This window comes from Pelobates fuscus, chromosome 3, assembly GCF_036172605.1.
Source record: "Pelobates fuscus isolate aPelFus1 chromosome 3, aPelFus1.pri, whole genome shotgun sequence".
Taxonomy (NCBI): domain Eukaryota; kingdom Metazoa; phylum Chordata; class Amphibia; order Anura; family Pelobatidae; genus Pelobates; species Pelobates fuscus.
This window is the reverse complement of record NC_086319.1, coordinates 392,404,752-392,431,442: the sequence shown is the minus strand read 5'-3', so window position 1 is coordinate 392,431,442 and position 26,691 is coordinate 392,404,752. Positions and strand designations below refer to the sequence as shown.

At 39.3% G+C, this 26,691-nt stretch overlaps 13 non-coding genes across 13 annotated transcripts; all 13 read right to left on the bottom strand.

Moving 5' to 3' along the window:
- Positions 1 to 1,171: 1,171 nt before the first annotated feature.
- Positions 1,172 to 1,243, bottom strand: TRNAE-UUC (transfer RNA glutamic acid (anticodon UUC)). The gene has a single exon. It is a non-coding gene; the product is annotated as a tRNA-Glu (tRNA).
- A 1,189-nt stretch (positions 1,244 to 2,432) lies between these two features.
- On the bottom strand, positions 2,433 to 2,504 carry TRNAE-UUC (transfer RNA glutamic acid (anticodon UUC)). The gene has a single exon. It is a non-coding gene; the product is annotated as a tRNA-Glu (tRNA).
- A 2,449-nt stretch (positions 2,505 to 4,953) lies between these two features.
- TRNAE-UUC (transfer RNA glutamic acid (anticodon UUC)) lies at positions 4,954 to 5,025 on the bottom strand. The gene has a single exon. It is a non-coding gene; the product is annotated as a tRNA-Glu (tRNA).
- Positions 5,026 to 6,214: 1,189 nt separating this feature from the next.
- TRNAE-UUC (transfer RNA glutamic acid (anticodon UUC)) lies at positions 6,215 to 6,286 on the bottom strand. Its single transcript has one exon. It is a non-coding gene; the product is annotated as a tRNA-Glu (tRNA).
- Positions 6,287 to 8,735: 2,449 nt separating this feature from the next.
- On the bottom strand, positions 8,736 to 8,807 carry TRNAE-UUC (transfer RNA glutamic acid (anticodon UUC)). Its single transcript has one exon. It is a non-coding gene; the product is annotated as a tRNA-Glu (tRNA).
- Positions 8,808 to 9,996: 1,189 nt separating this feature from the next.
- On the bottom strand, positions 9,997 to 10,068 carry TRNAE-UUC (transfer RNA glutamic acid (anticodon UUC)). The gene has a single exon. It is a non-coding gene; the product is annotated as a tRNA-Glu (tRNA).
- Positions 10,069 to 12,517: 2,449 nt separating this feature from the next.
- Positions 12,518 to 12,589, bottom strand: TRNAE-UUC (transfer RNA glutamic acid (anticodon UUC)). The gene has a single exon. It is a non-coding gene; the product is annotated as a tRNA-Glu (tRNA).
- A 2,449-nt stretch (positions 12,590 to 15,038) lies between these two features.
- Positions 15,039 to 15,110, bottom strand: TRNAE-UUC (transfer RNA glutamic acid (anticodon UUC)). The gene has a single exon. It is a non-coding gene; the product is annotated as a tRNA-Glu (tRNA).
- A 2,450-nt stretch (positions 15,111 to 17,560) lies between these two features.
- Positions 17,561 to 17,632, bottom strand: TRNAE-UUC (transfer RNA glutamic acid (anticodon UUC)). Its single transcript has one exon. It is a non-coding gene; the product is annotated as a tRNA-Glu (tRNA).
- Positions 17,633 to 18,821: 1,189 nt separating this feature from the next.
- On the bottom strand, positions 18,822 to 18,893 carry TRNAE-UUC (transfer RNA glutamic acid (anticodon UUC)). Its single transcript has one exon. It is a non-coding gene; the product is annotated as a tRNA-Glu (tRNA).
- A 2,449-nt stretch (positions 18,894 to 21,342) lies between these two features.
- On the bottom strand, positions 21,343 to 21,414 carry TRNAE-UUC (transfer RNA glutamic acid (anticodon UUC)). Its single transcript has one exon. It is a non-coding gene; the product is annotated as a tRNA-Glu (tRNA).
- Positions 21,415 to 25,125: 3,711 nt separating this feature from the next.
- TRNAE-UUC (transfer RNA glutamic acid (anticodon UUC)) lies at positions 25,126 to 25,197 on the bottom strand. Its single transcript has one exon. It is a non-coding gene; the product is annotated as a tRNA-Glu (tRNA).
- Positions 25,198 to 26,386: 1,189 nt separating this feature from the next.
- Positions 26,387 to 26,458, bottom strand: TRNAE-UUC (transfer RNA glutamic acid (anticodon UUC)). Its single transcript has one exon. It is a non-coding gene; the product is annotated as a tRNA-Glu (tRNA).
- Between the last annotated feature and the right edge of the window lie 233 nt (positions 26,459 to 26,691).

Here is a 26,691-nt window from a genome sequence, read left to right as displayed (position 1 = left end):
CTAGAGTGGGTAACACAAGACAACCAAAAGTTCTTGGCATTTTGAAAGGTTTCCTAAAATGATTTGTTTTCACCTCTATGTCTGAAAAAACAGGAATCCTAAATGCCAGACCAAGTGAAAAGCTTAACTTATTTTGACACGGATCGGTTGACATAAGGAGAAGGTTGCCTGAAGATTATGCAAGAAAAGGAAGCTCTTGCAAAAAGGCATTATCCTCTTTGGAGCGGGGTTAAACATTGAGCTATGTTTGGGAGCTCACAAACTCCACACTTCGCAAGATTCTTCATACATCTTCTGGAATAAATATATCACAGCACTGCATTGATAGGCTGCTTTAGGTCAAGAAAAGAAAGCCACCAAGCATTATGTTCTACCACCTGAGTGAAAAATCAAGAAGCACCTTAAGCAATACGCCAAATGAAAACCCTTGCCATGCCTGGTTAAATGGTAAATCGTTTAGCTTCTCTGGAGAATCTTTTGATTGACTGATTTTCCCATATAATGAAATGCTGGCATTTTTGGAGACCTTTTGGCACCTTTGCCGTCATGTTCCTTGTGTCCAAAAGATACTTGGGAGTAAAATCTATCACCGAAAAGAAAGGTTTTGGCAACCTTGTGGAAGCTAAAAGCACCCGTTCTAAAGTGCTCTTGGAGGAAGTAAGTTTTTGCAAAGGTGGCGTGGCCTTCTTTGATATCAGCAATATGCCTTAAAAGGGTTTAAACGAGTAAAACTATTAGAGCGTCAGTGTCTTGATGTTAATGCAAGGTGCACTGAATCTAATTTTTTGACATGTTTGCAAGACATGACTTCATTGGAAGGTCCTGGATTGGTAAAAAACTAATCTATCTGCATATAATCCTCAAGGGACGCTTTCTTGTGCTTTAGGCAGAAGCGACAATTTCCATTTCAAGCAAAAGTCATTTTTTCCCTGCCAAATAATAAAAATTTTTCATTGAATGTTGATGTGTTCTTTAGAAAAGTCCTGTTCTGTGCACATAAAATGTAACGTGTAGTAAATTCTCTCATCCAGGATGTATTGGAATACGATGTTTATTTCTATAATCTGACTAGGAGCAATCTTCAATCCAGTGCGGATAGAATAGTAAACCGGAGACATTAACTTATATGGGTGAGATTAAAATGTGACTAAAGAAGAAAAGCTAAGGACAATTCCCATACCGGGAGTCGAACCCGGGCCCCCTGGGTGAAAACCAGGAATCCTAACCGCTAGACCATATGGGAAGCTCTGTCACCTTTTTTCTAGAGTGGGTAACACAAGACAGCCAAAAGTTCTTGGCATTTTGAAAGGTTTCCTAAAATGATTTGTTTTCACCTCTATGTCTGAAAAAACAGGAATCCTAAATGCCAGACCAAGTGAAAAGCTTAACTTATTTTGACACGGATCGGTTGACATAAGGAGAAGGTTGCCTGAAGATTATGCAAGAAAAGGAAGCTCTTGCAAAAAGGCATTATCCTCTTTGGAGCGGGGTTAAACATTGAGCTATGTTTGGGAGCTCACAAACTCCACACTTCGCAAGATTCTTCATACATCTTCTGGAATAAATATATCACAGCACTGCATTGATAGGCTGCTTTAGGTCAAGAAAAGAAAGCCACCAAGCATTATGTTCTACCACCTGAGTGAAAAATCAAGAAGCACCTTAAGCAATACGCCAAATGCAAGCCCTTGCCATGCCTGGTTAAATGGTAAATCGTTTAGCTTCTCTGGAGAATCTTTTGATTGACTGATTTTCCCATATAATGAAATCCTGGCATTTTTGGAGACCTTTTGGCACCTTTGCCGTCATGTTCCTTGTGTCCAAAAGATACTTGGGAGTAAAATCTGTCACCGAAAAGAAAGGTTTTGGCAACCTTGCGGAAGCTAAAAGTACCCGTTCTAAAGTGCTCTTGGAGGAAGTAAGTTTTTGCAAAGGTGGCGTGGCCTTCTTTGATATCAGCAATATGCCTTAAAAGGGTTTAAATGAGTAAAACTATTAGAGCGTCAGTGTCTTGATGTTAATGCAAGGTGCATTGAATCTAATTTTTTGACATGTTTGCAAGACATGACTTCATTGGAAGGTCCTGGATTGGTAAAAAACTAATCTATCTGCATATAATCCTCAAGGGACGCTTTCTTGTGCTTTAGGCAGAAGCGACAATTTCCATTTCAAGCAAAAGTCATTTTTTCCCTGCCAAATAATAAAATTTTTTCATTGAATGTTGATGTGTTCTTTAGAAAAGTCCTGTTCTGTGCACATAAAATGTTACGTGTAGTAAATTCTCTCATCCAGGATGTATTGGAATACGATGTTTATTTCTATAATCTGACTAGGAGCAATCTTCAATCCAGTGCGGATAGAATAGTAAACCGGAGACATTAACTTATATGGGTGAGATTAAAATGTGACTAAAGAAGAAAAGCTAAGGACAATTCCCATACCGGGAGTCGAACCCGGGCCACCTGGGTGAAAACCAGGAATCCTAACCGCTAGACCATATGGGAAGCTCTGTCACCTTTTTTCTAGAGTGGGTAACACAAGACAGCCAAAAGTTCTTGGCATTTTGAAAGGTTTCCTAAAATGATTTGTTTTCACCTCTATGTCTGAAAAAACAGGAATCCTAAATGCCAGACCAAGTGAAAAGCTTAACTTATTTTGACACGGATCGGTTGACATAAGGAGAAGGTTGCCTGAAGATTATGCAAGAAAAGGAAGCTCTTGCAAAAAGGCATTATCCTCTTTGGAGCGGGGTTAAACATTGAGCTATGTTTGGGAGCTCACAAACTCCACACTTCGCAAGATTCTTCATACATCTTCTGGAATAAATATATCACAGCACTGCATTGATAGGCTGCTTTAGGTCAAGAAAAGAAAGCCACCAAGCATTATGTTCTACCACCTGAGTGAAAAATCAAGAAGCACCTTAAGCAATACGCCAAATGCAAACCCTTGCCATGCCTGGTTAAATGGTAAATCGTTTAGCTTCTCTGGAGAATCTTTTGATTGACTGATTTTCCCATATAATGAAATGCTGGCATTTTTGGAGACCTTTTGGCACCTTTGCCGTCATGTTCCTTGTGTCCAAAAGATACTTGGGAGTAAAATCTGTCACCGAAAAGAAAGGTTTTGGCAACCTTGCGGAAGCTAAAAGTACCCGTTCTAAAGTGCTCTTGGAGGAAGTAAGTTTTTGCAAAGGTGGCGTGGCCTTCTTTGATATCAGCAATATGCCTTAAAAGGGTTTAAACGAGTAAAACTATTAGAGCGTCAGTGTCTTGATGTTAATGCAAGGTGCATTGAATCTAATTTTTTGACATGTTTGCAAGACATGACTTCATTGGAAGGTCCTGGATTGGTAAAAAACTAATCTATCTGCATATAATCCTCAAGGGACGCTTTCTTGTGCTTTAGGCAGAAGCGACAATTTCCATTTCAAGCAAAAGTCATTTTTCCCTGCCAAATAATAACATTTTGTTTATTGAATGTTGATGTGTTCTTTAGAAAAGTCCTGTTCTGTGCACATAAAATATTACGTGTAGTAAATTCTCTCATCCAGGATGTATTGGAATACGATGTTTATTTCTATAATCTGACTAGGAGCAATCTTCAATCCAGTGCGGATAGAATAGTAAACCGGAGACATTAACTTATATGGGTGAGATTAAAATGTGACTAAAGAAGAAAAGCTAAGGACAATTCCCATACCGGGAGTCGAACCCGGGCCGCTGGGTGAAAACCAGGAATCCTAACCGCTAGACCATATAGGAAGCTCTGTCACCTTTTCTCTAGAGTGGGTAACACAAGACAACCAAAAGTTCTTGGCATTTTGAAAGGTTTCCTAAAATGATTTGTTTTCACCTCTATGTCTGAAAAAACAGGAATCCTAAATGCCAGACCAAGTGAAAAGCTTAACTTATTTTGACACGGATCGGTTGACATAAGGAGAAGGTTGCCTGAAGATTATGCAAGAAAAGGAAGCTCTTGCAAAAAGGCATTATCCTCTTTGGAGCGGGGTTAAACATTGAGCTATGTTTGGGAGCTCACAAACTCCACACTTCGCAAGATTCTTCATACATCTTCTGGAATAAATATATCACAGCACTGCATTGATAGGCTGCTTTAGGTCAAGAAAAGAAAGCCACCAAGCATTATGTTCTACCACCTGAGTGAAAAATCAAGAAGCACCTTAAGCAATACGCCAAATGAAAACCCTTGCCATGCCTGGTTAAATGGTAAATCGTTTAGCTTCTCTGGAGAATCTTTTGATTGACTGATTTTCCCATATAATGAAATGCTGGCATTTTTGGAGACCTTTTGGCACCTTTGCCGTCATGTTCCTTGTGTCCAAAAGATACTTGGGAGTAAAATCTATCACCGAAAAGAAAGGTTTTGGCAACCTTGTGGAAGCTAAAAGCACCCGTTCTAAAGTGCTCTTGGAGGAAGTAAGTTTTTGCAAAGGTGGCGTGGCCTTCTTTGATATCAGCAATATGCCTTAAAAGGGTTTAAACGAGTAAAACTATTAGAGCGTCAGTGTCTTGATGTTAATGCAAGGTGCACTGAATCTAATTTTTTGACATGTTTGCAAGACATGACTTCATTGGAAGGTCCTGGATTGGTAAAAAACTAATCTATCTGCATATAATCCTCAAGGGACGCTTTCTTGTGCTTTAGGCAGAAGCGACAATTTCCATTTCAAGCAAAAGTCATTTTTTCCCTGCCAAATAATAAAAATTTTTCATTGAATGTTGATGTGTTCTTTAGAAAAGTCCTGTTCTGTGCACATAAAATGTAACGTGTAGTAAATTCTCTCATCCAGGATGTATTGGAATACGATGTTTATTTCTATAATCTGACTAGGAGCAATCTTCAATCCAGTGCGGATAGAATAGTAAACCGGAGACATTAACTTATATGGGTGAGATTAAAATGTGACTAAAGAAGAAAAGCTAAGGACAATTCCCATACCGGGAGTCGAACCCGGGCCCCCTGGGTGAAAACCAGGAATCCTAACCGCTAGACCATATGGGAAGCTCTGTCACCTTTTTTCTAGAGTGGGTAACACAAGACAGCCAAAAGTTCTTGGCATTTTGAAAGGTTTCCTAAAATGATTTGTTTTCACCTCTATGTCTGAAAAAACAGGAATCCTAAATGCCAGACCAAGTGAAAAGCTTAACTTATTTTGACACGGATCGGTTGACATAAGGAGAAGGTTGCCTGAAGATTATGCAAGAAAAGGAAGCTCTTGCAAAAAGGCATTATCCTCTTTGGAGCGGGGTTAAACATTGAGCTATGTTTGGGAGCTCACAAACTCCACACTTCGCAAGATTCTTCATACATCTTCTGGAATAAATATATCACAGCACTGCATTGATAGGCTGCTTTAGGTCAAGAAAAGAAAGCCACCAAGCATTATGTTCTACCACCTGAGTGAAAAATCAAGAAGCACCTTAAGCAATACGCCAAATGCAAGCCCTTGCCATGCCTGGTTAAATGGTAAATCGTTTAGCTTCTCTGGAGAATCTTTTGATTGACTGATTTTCCCATATAATGAAATCCTGGCATTTTTGGAGACCTTTTGGCACCTTTGCCGTCATGTTCCTTGTGTCCAAAAGATACTTGGGAGTAAAATCTGTCACCGAAAAGAAAGGTTTTGGCAACCTTGCGGAAGCTAAAAGTACCCGTTCTAAAGTGCTCTTGGAGGAAGTAAGTTTTTGCAAAGGTGGCGTGGCCTTCTTTGATATCAGCAATATGCCTTAAAAGGGTTTAAATGAGTAAAACTATTAGAGCGTCAGTGTCTTGATGTTAATGCAAGGTGCATTGAATCTAATTTTTTGACATGTTTGCAAGACATGACTTCATTGGAAGGTCCTGGATTGGTAAAAAACTAATCTATCTGCATATAATCCTCAAGGGACGCTTTCTTGTGCTTTAGGCAGAAGCGACAATTTCCATTTCAAGCAAAAGTCATTTTTTCCCTGCCAAATAATAAAATTTTTTCATTGAATGTTGATGTGTTCTTTAGAAAAGTCCTGTTCTGTGCACATAAAATGTTACGTGTAGTAAATTCTCTCATCCAGGATGTATTGGAATACGATGTTTATTTCTATAATCTGACTAGGAGCAATCTTCAATCCAGTGCGGATAGAATAGTAAACCGGAGACATTAACTTATATGGGTGAGATTAAAATGTGACTAAAGAAGAAAAGCTAAGGACAATTCCCATACCGGGAGTCGAACCCGGGCCACCTGGGTGAAAACCAGGAATCCTAACCGCTAGACCATATGGGAAGCTCTGTCACCTTTTTTCTAGAGTGGGTAACACAAGACAGCCAAAAGTTCTTGGCATTTTGAAAGGTTTCCTAAAATGATTTGTTTTCACCTCTATGTCTGAAAAAACAGGAATCCTAAATGCCAGACCAAGTGAAAAGCTTAACTTATTTTGACACGGATCGGTTGACATAAGGAGAAGGTTGCCTGAAGATTATGCAAGAAAAGGAAGCTCTTGCAAAAAGGCATTATCCTCTTTGGAGCGGGGTTAAACATTGAGCTATGTTTGGGAGCTCACAAACTCCACACTTCGCAAGATTCTTCATACATCTTCTGGAATAAATATATCACAGCACTGCATTGATAGGCTGCTTTAGGTCAAGAAAAGAAAGCCACCAAGCATTATGTTCTACCACCTGAGTGAAAAATCAAGAAGCACCTTAAGCAATACGCCAAATGCAAACCCTTGCCATGCCTGGTTAAATGGTAAATCGTTTAGCTTCTCTGGAGAATCTTTTGATTGACTGATTTTCCCATATAATGAAATGCTGGCATTTTTGGAGACCTTTTGGCACCTTTGCCGTCATGTTCCTTGTGTCCAAAAGATACTTGGGAGTAAAATCTGTCACCGAAAAGAAAGGTTTTGGCAACCTTGCGGAAGCTAAAAGTACCCGTTCTAAAGTGCTCTTGGAGGAAGTAAGTTTTTGCAAAGGTGGCGTGGCCTTCTTTGATATCAGCAATATGCCTTAAAAGGGTTTAAACGAGTAAAACTATTAGAGCGTCAGTGTCTTGATGTTAATGCAAGGTGCATTGAATCTAATTTTTTGACATGTTTGCAAGACATGACTTCATTGGAAGGTCCTGGATTGGTAAAAAACTAATCTATCTGCATATAATCCTCAAGGGACGCTTTCTTGTGCTTTAGGCAGAAGCGACAATTTCCATTTCAAGCAAAAGTCATTTTTCCCTGCCAAATAATAACATTTTGTTTATTGAATGTTGATGTGTTCTTTAGAAAAGTCCTGTTCTGTGCACATAAAATGTTACGTGTAGTAAATTCTCTCATCCAGGATGTATTGGAATACGATGTTTATTTCTATAATCTGACTAGGAGCAATCTTCAATCCAGTGCGGATAGAATAGTAAACCGGAGACATTAACTTATATGGGTGAGATTAAAATGTGACTAAAGAAGAAAAGCTAAGGACAATTCCCATACCGGGAGTCGAACCCGGGTCGCTGGGTGAAAACCAGGAATCCTAACCGCTAGACCATATAGGAAGCTCTGTCACCTTTTCTCTAGAGTGGGTAACACAAGACAACCAAAAGTTCTTGGCATTTTGAAAGGTTTCCTAAAATGATTTGTTTTCACCTCTATGTCTGAAAAAACAGGAATCCTAAATGCCAGACCAAGTGAAAAGCTTAACTTATTTTGACACGGATCGGTTGACATAAGGAGAAGGTTGCCTGAAGATTATGCAAGAAAAGGAAGCTCTTGCAAAAAGGCATTATCCTCTTTGGAGCGGGGTTAAACATTGAGCTATGTTTGGGAGCTCACAAACTCCACACTTCGCAAGATTCTTCATACATCTTCTGGAATAAATATATCACAGCACTGCATTGATAGGCTGCTTTAGGTCAAGAAAAGAAAGCCACCAAGCATTATGTTCTACCACCTGAGTGAAAAATCAAGAAGCACCTTAAGCAATACGCCAAATGAAAACCCTTGCCATGCCTGGTTAAATGGTAAATCGTTTAGCTTCTCTGGAGAATCTTTTGATTGACTGATTTTCCCATATAATGAAATGCTGGCATTTTTGGAGACCTTTTGGCACCTTTGCCGTCATGTTCCTTGTGTCCAAAAGATACTTGGGAGTAAAATCTATCACCGAAAAGAAAGGTTTTGGCAACCTTGTGGAAGCTAAAAGCACCCGTTCTAAAGTGCTCTTGGAGGAAGTAAGTTTTTGCAAAGGTGGCGTGGCCTTCTTTGATATCAGCAATATGCCTTAAAAGGGTTTAAACGAGTAAAACTATTAGAGCGTCAGTGTCTTGATGTTAATGCAAGGTGCACTGAATCTAATTTTTTGACATGTTTGCAAGACATGACTTCATTGGAAGGTCCTGGATTGGTAAAAAACTAATCTATCTGCATATAATCCTCAAGGGACGCTTTCTTGTGCTTTAGGCAGAAGCGACAATTTCCATTTCAAGCAAAAGTCATTTTTTCCCTGCCAAATAATAAAAATTTTTCATTGAATGTTGATGTGTTCTTTAGAAAAGTCCTGTTCTGTGCACATAAAATGTAACGTGTAGTAAATTCTCTCATCCAGGATGTATTGGAATACGATGTTTATTTCTATAATCTGACTAGGAGCAATCTTCAATCCAGTGCGGATAGAATAGTAAACCGGAGACATTAACTTATATGGGTGAGATTAAAATGTGACTAAAGAAGAAAAGCTAAGGACAATTCCCATACCGGGAGTCGAACCCGGGCCCCCTGGGTGAAAACCAGGAATCCTAACCGCTAGACCATATGGGAAGCTCTGTCACCTTTTTTCTAGAGTGGGTAACACAAGACAGCCAAAAGTTCTTGGCATTTTGAAAGGTTTCCTAAAATGATTTGTTTTCACCTCTATGTCTGAAAAAACAGGAATCCTAAATGCCAGACCAAGTGAAAAGCTTAACTTATTTTGACACGGATCGGTTGACATAAGGAGAAGGTTGCCTGAAGATTATGCAAGAAAAGGAAGCTCTTGCAAAAAGGCATTATCCTCTTTGGAGCGGGGTTAAACATTGAGCTATGTTTGGGAGCTCACAAACTCCACACTTCGCAAGATTCTTCATACATCTTCTGGAATAAATATATCACAGCACTGCATTGATAGGCTGCTTTAGGTCAAGAAAAGAAAGCCACCAAGCATTATGTTCTACCACCTGAGTGAAAAATCAAGAAGCACCTTAAGCAATACGCCAAATGCAAGCCCTTGCCATGCCTGGTTAAATGGTAAATCGTTTAGCTTCTCTGGAGAATCTTTTGATTGACTGATTTTCCCATATAATGAAATCCTGGCATTTTTGGAGACCTTTTGGCACCTTTGCCGTCATGTTCCTTGTGTCCAAAAGATACTTGGGAGTAAAATCTGTCACCGAAAAGAAAGGTTTTGGCAACCTTGCGGAAGCTAAAAGTACCCGTTCTAAAGTGCTCTTGGAGGAAGTAAGTTTTTGCAAAGGTGGCGTGGCCTTCTTTGATATCAGCAATATGCCTTAAAAGGGTTTAAATGAGTAAAACTATTAGAGCGTCAGTGTCTTGATGTTAATGCAAGGTGCATTGAATCTAATTTTTTGACATGTTTGCAAGACATGACTTCATTGGAAGGTCCTGGATTGGTAAAAAACTAATCTATCTGCATATAATCCTCAAGGGACGCTTTCTTGTGCTTTAGGCAGAAGCGACAATTTCCATTTCAAGCAAAAGTCATTTTTTCCCTGCCAAATAATAAAATTTTTTCATTGAATGTTGATGTGTTCTTTAGAAAAGTCCTGTTCTGTGCACATAAAATGTAACGTGTAGTAAATTCTCTCATCCAGGATGTATTGGAATACGATGTTTATTTCTATAATCTGACTAGGAGCAATCTTCAATCCAGTGCGGATAGAATAGTAAACCGGAGACATTAACTTATATGGGTGAGATTAAAATGTGACTAAAGAAGAAAAGCTAAGGACAATTCCCATACCGGGAGTCGAACCCGGGCCACCTGGGTGAAAACCAGGAATCCTAACCGCTAGACCATATGGGAAGCTCTGTCACCTTTTTTCTAGAGTGGGTAACACAAGACAGCCAAAAGTTCTTGGCATTTTGAAAGGTTTCCTAAAATGATTTGTTTTCACCTCTATGTCTGAAAAAACAGGAATCCTAAATGCCAGACCAAGTGAAAAGCTTAACTTATTTGGACACGGATCGGTTGACATAAGGAGAAGGTTGCCTGAAGATTATGCAAGAAAAGGAAGCTCTTGCAAAAAGGCATTATCCTCTTTGGAGCGGGGTTAAACATTGAGCTATGTTTGGGAGCTCACAAACTCCACACTTCGCAAGATTCTTCATACATCTTCTGGAATAAATATATCACAGCACTGCATTGATAGGCTGCTTTAGGTCAAGAAAAGAAAGCCACCAAGCATTATGTTCTACCACCTGAGTGAAAAATCAAGAAGCACCTTAAGCAATACGCCAAATGCAAACCCTTGCCATGCCTGGTTAAATGGTAAATCGTTTAGCTTCTCTGGAGAATCTTTTGATTGACTGATTTTCCCATATAATGAAATCCTGGCATATTTGGAGACCTTTTGGCACCTTTGCCGTCATGTTCCTTGTGTCCAAAAGATACTTGGGAGTAAAATCTGTCACCGAAAAGAAAGGTTTTGGCAACCTTGCGGAAGCTAAAAGTACCCGTTCTAAAGTGCTCTTGGAGGAAGTAAGTTTTTGCAAAGGTGGCGTGGCCTTCTTTGATATCAGCAATATGCCTTAAAAGGGTTTAAACGAGTAAAACTATTAGAGCGTCAGTGTCTTGATGTTAATGCAAGGTGCATTGAATCTAATTTTTTGACATGTTTGCAAGACATGACTTCATTGGAAGGTCCTGGATTGGTAAAAAACTAATCTATCTGCATATAATCCTCAAGGGACGCTTTCTTGTGCTTTAGGCAGAAGCGACAATTTCCATTTCAAGCAAAAGTCATTTTTCCCTGCCAAATAATAACATTTTGTTTATTGAATGTTGATGTGTTCTTTAGAAAAGTCCTGTTCTGTGCACATAAAATGTTACGTGTAGTAAATTCTCTCATCCAGGATGTATTGGAATACGATGTTTATTTCTATAATCTGACTAGGAGCAATCTTCAATCCAGTGCGGATAGAATAGTAAACCGGAGACATTAACTTATATGGGTGAGATTAAAATGTGACTAAAGAAGAAAAGCTAAGGACAATTCCCATACCGGGAGTCGAACCCGGGCCGCTGGGTGAAAACCAGGAATCCTAACCGCTAGACCATATAGGAAGCTCTGTCACCTTTTCTCTAGAGTGGGTAACACAAGACAACCAAAAGTTCTTGGCATTTTGAAAGGTTTCCTAAAATGATTTGTTTTCACCTCTATGTCTGAAAAAACAGGAATCCTAAATGCCAGACCAAGTGAAAAGCTTAACTTATTTTGACACGGATCGGTTGACATAAGGAGAAGGTTGCCTGAAGATTATGCAAGAAAAGGAAGCTCTTGCAAAAAGGCATTATCCTCTTTGGAGCGGGGTTAAACATTGAGCTATGTTTGGGAGCTCACAAACTCCACACTTCGCAAGATTCTTCATACATCTTCTGGAATAAATATATCACAGCACTGCATTGATAGGCTGCTTTAGGTCAAGAAAAGAAAGCCACCAAGCATTATGTTCTACCACCTGAGTGAAAAATCAAGAAGCACCTTAAGCAATACGCCAAATGAAAACCCTTGCCATGCCTGGTTAAATGGTAAATCGTTTAGCTTCTCTGGAGAATCTTTTGATTGACTGATTTTCCCATATAATGAAATGCTGGCATTTTTGGAGACCTTTTGGCACCTTTGCCGTCATGTTCCTTGTGTCCAAAAGATACTTGGGAGTAAAATCTATCACCGAAAAGAAAGGTTTTGGCAACCTTGTGGAAGCTAAAAGCACCCGTTCTAAAGTGCTCTTGGAGGAAGTAAGTTTTTGCAAAGGTGGCGTGGCCTTCTTTGATATCAGCAATATGCCTTAAAAGGGTTTAAACGAGTAAAACTATTAGAGCGTCAGTGTCTTGATGTTAATGCAAGGTGCACTGAATCTAATTTTTTGACATGTTTGCAAGACATGACTTCATTGGAAGGTCCTGGATTGGTAAAAAACTAATCTATCTGCATATAATCCTCAAGGGACGCTTTCTTGTGCTTTAGGCAGAAGCGACAATTTCCATTTCAAGCAAAAGTCATTTTTTCCCTGCCAAATAATAAAAATTTTTAATTGAATGTTGATGTGTTCTTTAGAAAAGTCCTGTTCTGTGCACATAAAATGTAACGTGTAGTAAATTCTCTCATCCAGGATGTATTGGAATACGATGTTTATTTCTATAATCTGACTAGGAGCAATCTTCAATCCAGTGCGGATAGAATAGTAAACCGGAGACATTAACTTATATGGGTGAGATTAAAATGTGACTAAAGAAGAAAAGCTAAGGACAATTCCCATACCGGGAGTCGAACCCGGGCCCCCTGGGTGAAAACCAGGAATCCTAACCGCTAGACCATATGGGAAGCTCTGTCACCTTTTTTCTAGAGTGGGTAACACAAGACAGCCAAAAGTTCTTGGCATTTTGAAAGGTTTCCTAAAATGATTTGTTTTCACCTCTATGTCTGAAAAAACAGGAATCCTAAATGCCAGACCAAGTGAAAAGCTTAACTTATTTTGACACGGATTGGTTGACATAAGGAGAAGGTTGCCTGAAGATTATGCAAGAAAAGGAAGCTCTTGCAAAAAGGCATTATCCTCTTTGGAGCGGGGTTAAACATTGAGCTATGTTTGGGAGCTCACAAACTCCACACTTCGCAAGATTCTTCATACATCTTCTGGAATAAATATATCACAGCACTGCATTGATAGGCTGCTTTAGGTCAAGAAAAGAAAGCCACCAAGCATGATGTTCTACCACCTGAGTGAAAAATCAAGAAGCACCTTAAGCAATACGCCAAATGCAAGCCCTTGCCATGCCTGGTTAAATGGTAAATCGTTTAGCTTCTCTGGAGAATCTTTTGATTGACTGATTTTCCCATATAATGAAATCCTGGCATTTTTGGAGACCTTTTGGCACCTTTGCCGTCATGTTCCTTGTGTCCAAAAGATACTTGGGAGTAAAATCTGTCACCGAAAAGAAAGGTTTTGGCAACCTTGCGGAAGCTAAAAGTACCCGTTCTAAAGTGCTCTTGGAGGAAGTAAGTTTTTGCAAAGGTGGCGTGGCCTTCTTTGATATCAGCAATATGCCTTAAAAGGGTTTAAATGAGTAAAACTATTAGAGCGTCAGTGTCTTGATGTTAATGCAAGGTGCATTGAATCTAATTTTTTGACATGTTTGCAAGACATGACTTCATTGGAAGGTCCTGGATTGGTAAAAAACTAATCTATCTGCATATAATCCTCAAGGGACGCTTTCTTGTGCTTTAGGCAGAAGCGACAATTTCCATTTCAAGCAAAAGTCATTTTTACCTGCCAAATAATAACATTTTGTTTATTGAATGTTGATGTGTTCTTTAGAAAAGTCCTGTTCTGTGCACATAAAATGTTACGTGTAGTAAATTCTCTCATCCAGGATGTATTGGAATACGATGTTTATTTCTATAATCTGACTAGGAGCAATCTTCAATCCAGTGCGGATAGAATAGTAAACCGGAGACATTAACTTATATGGGTGAGATTAAAATGTGACTAAAGAAGAAAAGCTAAGGACAATTCCCATACCGGGAGTCAAACCCGGGCCGCTGGGTGAAAACCAGGAATCCTAACCGCTAGACCATATAGGAAGCTCTGTCACCTTTTCTCTAGAGTGGGTAACACAAGACAACCAAAAGTTCTTGGCATTTTGAAAGGTTTCCTAAAATGATTTGTTTTCACCTCTATGTCTGAAAAAACAGGAATCCTAAATGCCAGACCAAGTGAAAAGCTTAACTTATTTTGACACGGATCGGTTGACATAAGGAGAAGGTTGCCTGAAGATTATGCAAGAAAAGGAAGCTCTTGCAAAAAGGCATTATCCTCTTTGGAGCGGGGTTAAACATTGAGCTATGTTTGGGAGCTCACAAACTCCACACTTCGCAAGATTCTTCATACATCTTCTGGAATAAATATATCACAGCACTGCATTGATAGGCTGCTTTAGGTCAAGAAAAGAAAGCCACCAAGCATTATGTTCTACCACCTGAGTGAAAAATCAAGAAGCACCTTAAGCAATACGCCAAATGAAAACCCTTGCCATGCCTGGTTAAATGGTAAATCGTTTAGCTTCTCTGGAGAATCTTTTGATTGACTGATTTTCCCATATAATGAAATGCTGGCATTTTTGGAGACCTTTTGGCACCTTTGCCGTCATGTTCCTTGTGTCCAAAAGATACTTGGGAGTAAAATCTATCACCGAAAAGAAAGGTTTTGGCAACCTTGTGGAAGCTAAAAGCACCCGTTCTAAAGTGCTCTTGGAGGAAGTAAGTTTTTGCAAAGGTGGCGTGGCCTTCTTTGATATCAGCAATATGCCTTAAAAGGGTTTAAACGAGTAAAACTATTAGAGCGTCAGTGTCTTGATGTTAATGCAAGGTGCACTGAATCTAATTTTTTTACATGTTTGCAAGACATGACTTCATTGGAAGGTCCTGGATTGGTAAAAAACTAATCTATCTGCATATAATCCTCAAGGGACGCTTTCTTGTGCTTTAGGCAGAAGCGACAATTTCCATTTCAAGCAAAAGTCATTTTTTCCCTGCCAAATAATAAAAAATTTTCATTGAATGTTGATGTGTTCTTTAGAAAAGTCCTGTTCTGTGCACATAAAATGTAACGTGTAGTAAATTCTCTCATGCAGGATGTATTGGAATACGATGTTTATTTCTATAATCTGACTAGGAGCAATCTTCAATCCAGTGCGGATAGAATAGTAAACCGGAGACATTAACTTATATGGGTGAGATTAAAATGTGACTAAAGAAGAAAAGCTAAGGACAATTCCCATACCGGGAGTCGAACCCGGGCCACCTGGGTGAAAACCAGGAATCCTAACCGCTAGACCATATGGGAAGCTCTGTCACCTTTTTTCTAGAGTGGGTAACACAAGACAGCCAAAAGTTCTTGGCATTTTGAAAGGTTTCCTAAAATGATTTGTTTTCACCTCTATGTCTGAAAAAACAGGAATCCTAAATGCCAGACCAAGTGAAAAGCTTAACTTATTTTGACACGGATCGGTTGACATAAGGAGAAGGTTGCCTGAAGATTATGCAAGAAAAGGAAGCTCTTGCAAAAAGGCATTATCCTCTTTGGAGCGGGGTTAAACATTGAGCTATGTTTGGGAGCTCACAAACTCCACACTTCGCAAGATTCTTCATACATCTTCTGGAATAAATATATCACAGCACTGCATTGATAGGCTGCTTTAGGTCAAGAAAAGAAAGCCACCAAGCATTATGTTCTACCACCTGAGTGAAAAATCAAGAAGCACCTTAAGCAATACGCCAAATGCAAGCCCTTGCCATGCCTGGTTAAATGGTAAATCGTTTAGCTTCTCTGGAGAATCTTTTGATTGACTGATTTTCCCATATAATGAAATCCTGGCATTTTTGGAGACCTTTTGGCACCTTTGCCGTCATGTTCCTTGTGTCCAAAAGATACTTGGGAGTAAAATCTGTCACCGAAAAGAAAGGTTTTGGCAACCTTGCGGAAGCTAAAAGTACCCGTTCTAAAGTGCTCTTGGAGGAAGTAAGTTTTTGCAAAGGTGGCGTGGCCTTCTTTGATATCAGCAATATGCCTTAAAAGGGTTTAAACGAGTAAAACTATTAGAGCGTCAGTGTCTTGATGTTAATGCAAGGTGCATTGAATCTAATTTTTTGACATGTTTGCAAGACATGACTTCATTGGAAGGTCCTGGATTGGTAAAAAACTAATCTATCTGCATATAATCCTCAAGGGACGCTTTCTTGTGCTTTAGGCAGAAGCGACAATTTCCATTTCAAGCAAAAGTCATTTTTCCCTGCCAAATAATAACATTTTGTTTATTGAATGTTGATGTGTTCTTTAGAAAAGTCCTGTTCTGTGCACATAAAATGTTACGTGTAGTAAATTCTCTCATCCAGGATGTATTGGAATACGATGTTTATTTCTATAATCTGACTAGGAGCAATCTTCAATCCAGTGCGGATAGAATAGTAAACCAGAGACATTAACTTATATGGGTGAGATTAAAAGGTGATTAAAGAAGAAAAGCTAAGGACAATTCCCATACCGGGAGTCGAACACGGGCCGCCTGGGTGAAAACCAGGAATCCTAACCGCTAGACCATATGGGAAACTCTGTCACCCTTTCTCTAGAGTGGGTAACACAAGACAACCAAAAGTTCTTGGCATTTTGAAAGGTTTCCTAAAATGATTTGTTTTCACCTCTATGTCTGAAAAAACAGGAATCCTAAATGCCAGACCAAGTGAAAAGCTTAACTTATTTTGACACGGATCGGTTGACATAAGGAGAAGGTTGCCTGAAGATTATGCAAGAAAAGGAAGCTCTTGCAAAAAGACATTATCCTCTTTGGAGCGGGGTTAAACATTGAGCTATGTTTGGGAGCTCACAAACTCCACACTTCGCAAGATTCTTCATACATCTTCTGGAATAAATATATCACAGCACTGCATTGATAGGCTGCTTTAGGTCAAGAAAAGAAAGCCACCAAGCATTATGTTCTACCACCTGAGTGAAAAATCAAGAAGCACCTTAAGCAATACGCCAAATGAAAACCCTTGCCATGCCTGGTTAAATGGTAAATCGTTTAGCTTCTCTGGAGAATCTTTTGATTGACTGATTTTCCCATATAATGAAATGCTGGCATTTTTGGAGACCTTTTGGCACCTTTGCCGTCATGTTCCTTGTGTCCAAAAGATACTTGGGAGTAAAATCTATCACCGAAAAGAAAGGTTTTGGCAACCTTGTGGAAGCTAAAAGCACCCGTTCTAAAGTGCTCTTGGAGGAAGTAAGTTTTTGCAAAGGTGGCGTGGCCTTCTTTGATATCAGCAATATGCCTTAAAAGGGTTTAAACGAGTAAAACTATTAGAGCGTCAGTGTCTTGATGTTAATGCAAGGTGCATTGAATCTAATTTTTTGACATGTTTGCAAGACATGACTTAATTGGAAGGTCCTGGATTGGTAAAAAACTAATCTATCTGCATATAATCCTCAAGGGACGCTTTCTTGTGCTTTAGGCAGAAGCGACAATTTCCATTTCAAGCAAAAGTCATTTTTTCCCTGCCAAATAATAAAATTTTTTCATTGAATGTTGATGTGTTCTTTAGAAAAGTCCTGTTCTGTGCACATAAAATGTAACGTGTAGTAAATTCTCTCATCCAGGATGTATTGGAATACGATGTTTATTTCTATAATCTGACTAGGAGCAATCTTCAATCCAGTGCGGATAGAATAGTAAACCGGAGACATTAACTTATATGGGTGAGATTAAAATGTGACTAAAGAAGAAAAGCTAAGGACAATTCCCATACCGGGAGTCGAACCCGGGCCACCTGGGTGAAAACCAGGAATCCTAACCGCTAGACCATATGGGAAGCTCTGTCACCTTTTTTCTAGAGTGGGTAACACAAGACAGCCAAAAGTTCTTGGCATTTTGAAAGGTTTCCTAAAATGATTTGTTTTCACCTCTATGTCTGAAAAAACAGGAATCCTAAATGCCAGACCAAGTGAAAAGCTTAACTTATTTTGACACGGATCGGTTGACATAAGGAGAAGGTTGCCTGAAGATTATGCAAGAAAAGGAAGCTCTTGCAAAAAGGCATTATCCTCTTTGGAGCGGGGTTAAACATTGAGCTATGTTTGGGAGCTCACCAACTCCACACTTCGCAAGATTCTTCATACATCTTCTGGAATAAATATATCACAGCACTGCATTGATAGGCTGCTTTAGGTCAAGAAAAGAAAGCCACCAAGCATTATGTTCTACCACCTGAGTGAAAAATCAAGAAGCACCTTAAGCAATACGCCAAATGAAAACCCTTGCCATGCCTGGTTAAATGGTAAATCGTTTAGCTTCTCTGGAGAATCTTTTGATTGACTGATTTTCCCATATAATGAAATGCTGGCATTTTTGGAGACCTTTTGGCACCTTTGCCGTCATGTTCCTTGTGTCCAAAAGATACTTGGGAGTAAAATCTATCACCGAAAAGAAAGGTTTTGGCAACCTTGTGGAAGCTAAAAGCACCCGTTCTAAAGTGCTCTTGGAGGAAGTAAGTTTTTGCAAAGGTGGCGTGGCCTTCTTTGATATCAGCAATATGCCTTAAAAGGGTTTAAACGAGTAAAACTATTAGAGCGTCAGTGTCTTGATGTTAATGCAAGGTGCATTGAATCTAATTTTTTGACATGTTTGCAAGACATGACTTCATTGGAAGATCCTGGATTGGTAAAAAACTAATCTATCTGCATATAATCCTCAAGGGACGCTTTCTTGTGCTTTAGGCAGAAGCGACAATTTCCATTTCAAGCAAAAGTCATTTTTTCCCTGCCAAATAATAAAAAATTTTCATTGAATGTTGATGTGTTCTTTAGAAAAGTCCTGTTCTGTGCACATAAAATTTAACGTGTAGTAAATTCTCTCATCCAGGATGTATTGGAATACGATGTTTATTTCTATAATCTGACTAGGAGCAATCTTCAATCCAGTGCGGATAGAATAGTAAACCGGAGACATTAACTTATATGGGTGAGATTAAAATGTGACTAAAGAAGAAAAGCTAAGGACAATTCCCATACCGGGAGTCGAACCCGGGCCACCTGGGTGAAAACCAGGAATCCTAACCGCTAGACCATATGGGAAGCTCTGTCACCTTTTTTCTAGAGTGGGTAACACAAGACAGCCAAAAGTTCTTGGCATTTTGAAAGGTTTCCTAAAATGATTTGTTTTCACCTCTATGTCTGAAAAAACAGGAATCCTAAATGCCAGACCAAGTGAAAAGCTTAACTTATTTTGACACGGATCGGTTGACATAAGGAGAAGGTTGCCTGAAGATTATGCAAGAAAAGGAAGCTCTTGCAAAAAGGCATTATCCTCTTTGGAGCGGGGTTAAACATTGAGCTATGTTTGGGAGCTCACAAACTCCACACTTCGCAAGATTCTTCATACATCTTCTGGAATAAATATATCACAGCACTGCATTGATAGGCTGCTTTAGGTCAAGAAAAGAAAGCCACCAAGCATTATGTTCTACCACCTGAGTGAAAAATCAAGAAGCACCTTAAGCAATACGCCAAATGCAAGCCCTTGCCATGCCTGGTTAAATGGTAAATCGTTTAGCTTCTCTGGAGAATCTTTTGATTGACTGATTTTCCCATATAATGAAATCCTGGCATTTTTGGAGACCTTTTGGCACCTTTGCCGTCATGTTCCTTGTGTCCAAAAGATACTTGGGAGTAAAATCTGTCACCGAAAAGAAAGGTTTTGGCAACCTTGCGGAAGCTAAAAGTACCCGTTCTAAAGTGCTCTTGGAGGAAGTAAGTTTTTGCAAAGGTGGCGTGGCCTTCTTTGATATCAGCAATATGCCTTAAAAGGGTTTAAACGAGTAAAACTATTAGAGCGTCAGTGTCTTGATGTTAATGCAAGGTGCATTGAATCTAATTTTTTGACATGTTTGCAAGACATGACTTCATTGGAAGGTCCTGGATTGGTAAAAAACTAATCTATCTGCATATAATCCTCAAGGGACGCTTTCTTGTGCTTTAGGCAGAAGCGACAATTTCCATTTCAAGCAAAAGTCATTTTTCCCTGCCAAATAATAACATTTTGTTTATTGAATGTTGATGTGTTCTTTAGAAAAGTCCTGTTCTGTGCACATAAAATGTTACGTGTAGTAAATTCTCTCATCCAGGATGTATTGGAATACGATGTTTATTTCTATAATCTGACTAGGAGCAATCTTCAATCCAGTGCGGATAGAATAGTAAACCGGAGACATTAACTTATATGGGTGAGATTAAAATGTGACTAAAGAAGAAAAGCTAAGGACAATTCCCATACCGGGAGTCGAACCCGGGCCGCTGGGTGAAAACCAGGAATCCTAACCGCTAGACCATATAGGAAGCTCGGTCACCTTTTCTCTAGAGTGGGTAACACAAGACAACCAAAAGTTCTTGGCATTTTGAAAGGTTTCCTAAAATGATTTGTTTTCACCTCTATGTCTGAAAAAACAGGAATCCTAAATGCCAGACCAAGTGAAAAGCTTAACTTATTTTGACACGGATCGGTTGACATAAGGAGAAGGTTGCCTGAAGATTATGCAAGAAAAGGAAGCTCTTGCAAAAAGGCATTATCCTCTTTGGAGCGGGGTTAAACATTGAGCTATGTTTGGGAGCTCACAAACTCCACACTTCGCAAGATTCTTCATACATCTTCTGGAATAAATATATCACAGCACTGCATTGATAGGCTGCTTTAGGTCAAGAAAAGAAAGCCACCAAGCATTATGTTCTACCACCTGAGTGAAAAATCAAGAAGCACCTTAAGCAATACGCCAAATGAAAACCCTTGCCATGCCTGGTTAAATGGTAAATCGTTTAGCTTCTCTGGAGAATCTTTTGATTGACTGATTTTCCCATATAATGAAATGCTGGCATTTTTGGAGACCTTTTGGCACCTTTGCCGTCATGTTCCTTGTGTCCAAAAGATACTTGGGAGTAAAATCTATCACCGAAAAGAAAGGTTTTGGCAACCTTGTGGAAGCTAAAAGCACCCGTTCTAAAGTGCTCTTGGAGGAAGTAAGTTTTTGCAAAGGTGGCGTGGCCTTCTTTGATATCAGCAATATGCCTTAAAAGGGTTTAAACGAGTAAAACTATTAGAGCGTCAGTGTCTTGATGTTAATGCAAGGTGCACTGAATCTAATTTTTTGACATGTTTGCAAGACATGACTTCATTGGAAGGTCCTGGATTGGTAAAAAACTAATCTATCTGCATATAATCCTCAAGGGACGCTTTCTTGTGCTTTAGGCAGAAGCGACAATTTCCATTTCAAGCAAAAGTCATTTTTTCCCTGCCAAATAATAAAAATTTTTCATTGAATGTTGATGTGTTCTTTAGAAAAGTCCTGTTCTGTGCACATAAAATGTAACGTGTAGTAAATTCTCTCATCCAGGATGTATTGGAATACGATGTTTATTTCTATAATCTGACTAGGAGCAATCTTCAATCCAGTGCGGATAGAATAGTAAACCGGAGACATTAACTTATATGGGTGAGATTAAAATGTGACTAAAGAAGAAAAGCTAAGGACAATTCCCATACCGGGAGTCGAACCCGGGCCACCTGGGTGAAAACCAGGAATCCTAACCGCTAGACCATATGGGAAGCTCTGTCACCTTTTTTCTAGAGTGGGTAACACAAGACAGCCAAAAGTTCTTGGCATTTTGAAAGGTTTCCTAAAATGATTTGTTTTCACCTCTATGTCTGAAAAAACAGGAATCCTAAATGCCAGACCAAGTGAAAAGCTTAACTTATTTTGACACGGATCGGTTGACATAAGGAGAAGGTTGCCTGAAGATTATGCAAGAAAAGGAAGCTCTTGCAAAAAGGCATTATCCTCTTTGGAGCGAGGTTAAACATTGAGCTATGTTTGGGAGCTCACAAACTCCACACTTCGCAAGATTCTTCATACATCTTCTGGAATAAATATATCACAGCACTGCATTGATAGGCTGCTTTAGGTCAAGAAAAGAAAGCCACCAAGCATGATGTTCTACCACCTGAGTGAAAAATCAAGAAGAACCTTAAGCAATACGCCAAATGCAAGCCCTTGCCATGCCTGGTTAAATGGTAAATCGTTTAGCTTCTCTGGAGAATCTTTTGATTGACTGATTTTCCCATATAATGAAATCCTGGCATTTTTGGAGACCTTTTGGCACCTTTGCCGTCATGTTCCTTGTGTCCAAAAGATACTTGGGAGTAAAATCTGTCACCGAAAAGAAAGGTTTTGGCAACCTTGCGGAAGCTAAAAGTACCCGTTCTAAAGTGCTCTTGGAGGAAGTAAGTTTTTGCAAAGGTGGCGTGGCCTTCTTTGATATCAGCAATATGCCTTAAAAGGGTTTAAACGAGTAAAACTATTAGAGCGTCAGTGTCTTGATGTTAATGCAAGGTGCATTGAATCTAATTTTTTGACATGTTTGCAAGACATGACTTAATTGGAAGGTCCTGGATTGGTAAAAAACTAATCTATCTGCATATAATCCTCAAGGGACGCTTTCTTGTGCTTTAGGCAGAAGCGACAATTTCCATTTCAAGCAAAAGTCATTTTTTCCCTGCCAAATAATAACATTTTGTTTATTGAATGTTGATGTGTTCTTTAGAAAAGTCCTGTTCTGTGCACATAAAATGTTACGTGTAGTAAATTCTCTCATCCAGGATGTATTGGAATACGATGTTTATTTCTATAATCTGACTAGGAGCAATCTTCAATCCAGTGCGGATAGAATAGTAAACCGGAGACATTAACTTATATGGGTGAGATTAAAATGTGACTAAAGAAGAAAAGCTAAGGACAATTCCCATACCGGGAGTCGAACCCGGGCTGCTGGGTGAAAACCAGGAATCCTAACCGCTAGACCATATAGGAAGCTCTGTCAACTTTTCTCTAGAGTGGGTAACACAAGACAACCAAAAGTTCTTGGCATTTTGAAAGGTTTCCTAAAATGATTTGTTTTCACCTCTATGTCTGAAAAAACAGGAATCCTAAATGCCAGACCAAGTGAAAAGCTTAACTTATTTTGACACGGATCGGTTGACATAAGGAGAAGGTTGCCTGAAGATTATGCAAGAAAAGGAAGCTCTTGCAAAAAGGCATTATCCTCTTTGGAGCGGGGTTAAACATTGAGCTATGTTTGGGAGCTCACAAACTCCACACTTCGCAAGATTCTTCATACATCTTCTGGAATAAATATATCACAGCACTGCATTGATAGGCTGCTTTAGGTCAAGAAAAGAAAGCCACCAAGCATTATGTTCTACCACCTGAGTGAAAAATCAAGAAGCACCTTAAGCAATACGCGAAATGAAAACCCTTGCCATGCCTGGTTAAATGGTAAATCGTTTAGCTTCTCTGGAGAATCTTTTGATTGACTGATTTTCCCATATAATGAAATGCTGGCATTTTTGGAGACCTTTTGGCACCTTTGCCGTCATGTTCCTTGTGTCCAAAAGATACTTGGGAGTAAAATCTATCACCGAAAAGAAAGGTTTTGGCAACCTTGGGGAAGCTAAAAGCACCCGTTCTAAAGTGCTCTTGGAGGAAGTAAGTTTTTGCAAAGGTGGCGTGGCCTTCTTTGATATCAGCAATATGCCTTAAAAGGGTTTAAACGAGTAAAACTATTAGAGCGTCAGTGTCTTGATGTTAATGCAAGGTGCACTGAATCTAATTTTTTGACATGTTTGCAAGACATGACTTCATTGGAAGATCCTGGATTGGTAAAAAACTAATCTATCTGCATATAATCCTCAAGGGACGCTTTCTTGTGCTTTAGGCAGAAGCGACAATTTCCATTTCAAGCAAAAGTCATTTTTTCCCTGCCAAATAATAAAAAATTTTCATTGAATGTTGATGTGTTCTTTAGAAAAGTCCTGTTCTGTGCACATAAAATGTAACGTGTAGTAAATTCTCTCATCCAGGATGTATTGGAATACGATGTTTATTTCTATAATCTGACTAGGAGCAATCTTCAATCCAGTGCGGATAGAATAGTAAACCGGAGACATTAACTTATATGGGTGAGATTAAAATGTGACTAAAGAAGAAAAGCTAAGGACAATTCCCATACCGGGAGTCGAACCCGGGCCACCTGGGTAAAAACCAGGAATCCTAACCGCTAGACCATATGGGAAGCTCTGTCACCTTTTTTCTAGAGTGGGTAACACAAGACAGCCAAAAGTTCTTGGCATTTTGAAAGGTTTCCTAAAATGATTTGTTTTCACCTCTATGTCTGAAAAAACAGGAATCCTAAATGCCAGACCAAGTGAAAAGCTTAACTTATTTTGACACGGATCGGTTGACATAAGGAGAAGGTTGCCTGAAGATTATGCAAGAAAAGGAAGCTCTTGCAAAAAGGCATTATCCTCTTTGGAGCGGGGTTAAACATTGAGCTATGTTTGGGAGCTCACAAACTCCACACTTCGCAAGATTCTTCATACATCTTCTGGAATAAATATATCACAGCACTGCATTGATAGGCTGCTTTAGGTCAAGAAAAGAAAGCCACCAAGCATTATGTTCTACCACCTGAGTGAAAAATCAAGAAGCACCTTAAGCAATACGCCAAATGCAAGCCCTTGCCATGCCTGGTTAAATGGTAAATCGTTTAGCTTCTCTGGAGAATCTTTTGATTGACTGATTTTCCCATATAATGAAATCCTGGCATTTTTGGAGACCTTTTGGCACCTTTGCCGTCATGTTCCTTGTGTCCAAAAGATACTTGGGAGTAAAATCTGTCACCGAAAAGAAAGGTTTTGGCAACCTTGCGGAAGCTAAAAGTACCCGTTCTAAAGTGCTCTTGGAGGAAGTAAGTTTTTGCAAAGGTGGCGTGGCCTTCTTTGATATCAGCAATATGCCTTAAAAGGGTTTAAACGAGTAAAACTATTAGAGCGTCAGTGTCTTGATGTTAATGCAAGGTGCATTGAATCTAATTTTTTGACATGTTTGCAAGACATGACTTCATTGGAAGGTCCTGGATTGGTAAAAAACTAATCTATCTGCATATAATCCTCAAGGGACGCTTTCTTGTGCTTTAGGCAGAAGCGACAATTTCAATTTCAAGCAAAAGTCATTTTTTCCCTGCCAAATAATAAAAAATTTTCATTGAATGTTGATGTGTTCTTTAGAAAAGTCCTGTTCTGTGCACATAAAATATTACGTGTAGTAAATTCTCTCATCCAGGATGTATTGGAATACGATGTTTATTTCTATAATCTGACTAGGAGCAATCTTCAATCCAGTGCGGATAGAATAGTAAACCGGAGACATTAACTTATATGGGTGAGATTAAAATGTGACTAAAGAAGAAAAGCTAAGGACAATTCCCATACCGGGAGTCGAACCCGGGCCGCCTGGGTGAAAACCAGGAATCCTAACCGCTAGACCATATGGGAAGCTCTGTCACCTTTTCTCTAGAGTGGGTAACACAAGACAACCAAAAGTTCTTGGCATTTTGAAAGGTTTCCTAAAATGATTTGTTTTCACCTCTATGTCTGAAAAAACAGGAATCCTAAATGCCAGACCAAGTGAAAAGCTTAACTTATTTGGACACGGATCGGTTGACATAAGGAGAAGGTTGCCTGAAGATTATGCAAGAAAAGGAAGCTCTTGCAAAAAGGCATTATCCTCTTTGGAGCGGGGTTAAACATTGAGCTATGTTTGGGAGCTCACAAACTCCACACTTCGCAAGATTCTTCATACATCTTCTGGAATAAATATATCACAGCACTGCATTGATAGGCTGCTTTAGGTCAAGAAAAGAAAGCCACCAAGCATGATGTTCTACCACCTGAGTGAAAAATCAAGAAGAACCTTAAGCAATACGCCAAATGCAAACCCTTGCCATGCCTGGTTAAATGGTAAATCGTTTAGCTTCTCTGGAGAATCTTTTGATTGACTGATTTTCCCATATAATGAAATGCTGGCATTTTTGGAGACCTTTTGGCACCTTTGCCGTCATGTTCCTTGTGTCCAAAAGATACTTGGGAGTAAAATCTATCACCGAAAAGAAAGGTTTTGGCAACCTTGTGGAAGCTAAAAGCACCCGTTCTAAAGTGCTCTTGGAGGAAGTAAGTTTTTGCAAAGGTGGCGTGGCCTTCTTTGATATCAGCAATATGCCTTAAAAGGGTTTAAACGAGTAAAACTATTAGAGCGTCAGTGTCTTGATGTTAATGCAAGGTGCACTGAATCTAATTTTTTGACATGTTTGCAAGACATGACTTCATTGGAAGGTCCTGGATTGGTAAAAAAACAATCTATCTGCATATAATCCTCAAGGGACACTTTCTTGTGCTTTAGGCAGAAGCGACAATTTCCATTTCAAGCAAAAGTCATTTTTTCCCTGCCAAATAATAAAAAAATTTCATTGAATGTTGATGTGTTCTTTAGAAAAGTCCTGTTCTGTGCACATAAAATGTTACGTGTAGTAAATTCTCTCATCCAGGATGTATTGGAATACGATGTTTATTTCTATAATCTGACTAGGAACAATCTTCAATCCAGTGCGGATAGAATAGTAAACCGGAGACATTAACTTATATGGGTGAGATTAAAATGTGACTAAAGAAGAAAAGCTAAGGACAATTCCCATACCGGGAGTCGAACCCGGGCCGCCTGGGTGAAAACCAGGAATCCTAACCGCTAGACCATATGGGAAGCTCTGTCACCTTTTTTCTAGAGTGGGTAACACAAGACAGCCAAAAGTTCTTGGCATTTTGAAAGGTTTCCTAAAATGATTTGTTTTCACCTCTATGTCTGAAAAAACAGGAATCCTAAATGCCAGACCAAGTGAAAAGCTTAACTTATTTTGACACGGATCGGTTGACATAAGGAGAAGGTTGCCTGAAGATTATGCAAGAAAAGAAAGCTCTTGCAAAAAGGCATTATCC